Genomic DNA, 1,461 nt, shown 5'->3' with positions numbered 1-1,461 from the left:
GTACCCTCTTGGGTATATTCATTCCTTTATCTGGTCCTTTATATTGTTTCAAGAATTCTCTGTAGGGCAGGTTTGGATGACATAAATTCTTACAGTATATTCCTGTCATGGAAAAGTTCCCATAATCCTTTTGTGGTCACCGGCTGTGGCTCCTTTCCTCCAGCTATGGCCACTCTACTGCTCTTTCAATTCCTCAGATTAGTCATCCAGTCAGGACCACAAGAATGGTGAGGAGTCTGTGCCAGCGTCACCACGTTCAGACACAGGAGACCAGGTTCAGTGACACAGATCTGCTTTATTGTAGGAGGGCACAAGCTTATATAGGGGTAGTGGTCTAATCACAACACAGTAAGTCAGATGCCTCATTAGCATACTGGGTATCAGATTACAGAGCCTGAATTCCAGGAAACCACGTGACCCTGACTATTGCAATATCTAAGTGTTCCAATTTTGGATTCAAAGGGTGGTGATTAGGGAGTGGCAAGCTCTAGGCATCAGTGTCATGATCTGCTAATGGAAACAAATGTCACAAGGCATTTCTTGTGGCTCCAGTGGTCGGGCCATTTCCTCAGGCCTGCTGCATGGCTGTCAATAAGACTTTCAACCTAGGCTCAAGCCTGTCCCCACATCTCTCCCATTTTTATTTTTAAAGGTGAGGTATAGTTTAAAATATGTAGCATATTGATACCAGTCCAGACACATCAAGGCAAAGTAGAGTGTCTTAGGTGGTCATTGTATCAAGAGCTATCTCCCTCAAGATGGTGAGCTTCCTTGAGAGCAGGCTGGGCCAACTCCATACCAGCCAGTGGGAGTCAAGGTTCTTTGCCTCGGCATTGTAGTCCCCACCTCAACAGTCACTGAGCATTATGGACCCTGCCTGTCTTAGGTTGTTCCATCTTTTGGGATCTTACCCATCATTGACTACCAGCCCTCGAAGGGTGAGTCCCTTGGTATGGTCTGGCAGAGAGAGAGGCAGTGTATCAAGCTTTGGCCCGTGCAAAGGCCTCTTAAGGGGCTAAAAATTCAATAAAAGCCGATGGAGCAGGGTTGTCCCATCTGGGGTAATGATGGGGACTAGGGAGTAGCAAGTTCTAGGCATTGGTCTCACAGTCTGCCAACAGGAGTATGTATCGCAAGGCATTTCTTGTGGCTCCAGCAGTCATGCCATTGTCTCAGGTCCATTGCGTGGTTGTTCCATGTGATTTTACAGCTATGCTCAAGCATATTTTTCATCTCTCTATTATTATAGGTTGATAAGGGCAAGGAACAGTGGGTCCTTGTTTGCAGAGACATGTGTGGCAAGATCTGGAGATGGGGCAACATCTAACATAACCAGAGAAATACAAGTTTTTCCAAAATTATCAAGACCCTTAACAATGCAGGGCCCAAAAATCAGGAGTAAGCAGTGATGGCACACATAATAAGGATCACAGACAAAGGTTTTCCTCTGGATTGAGGACC

This window comes from Nannospalax galili, unplaced genomic scaffold, assembly GCF_000622305.1.
Source record: "Nannospalax galili isolate Female #2095 unplaced genomic scaffold, S.galili_v1.0 scaffold1581, whole genome shotgun sequence".
NCBI classification, from domain to species: domain Eukaryota; kingdom Metazoa; phylum Chordata; class Mammalia; order Rodentia; family Spalacidae; genus Nannospalax; species Nannospalax galili.
The sequence above is the reverse complement of the archived record's forward strand: the minus strand, read 5'-3'. Positions refer to the sequence as shown.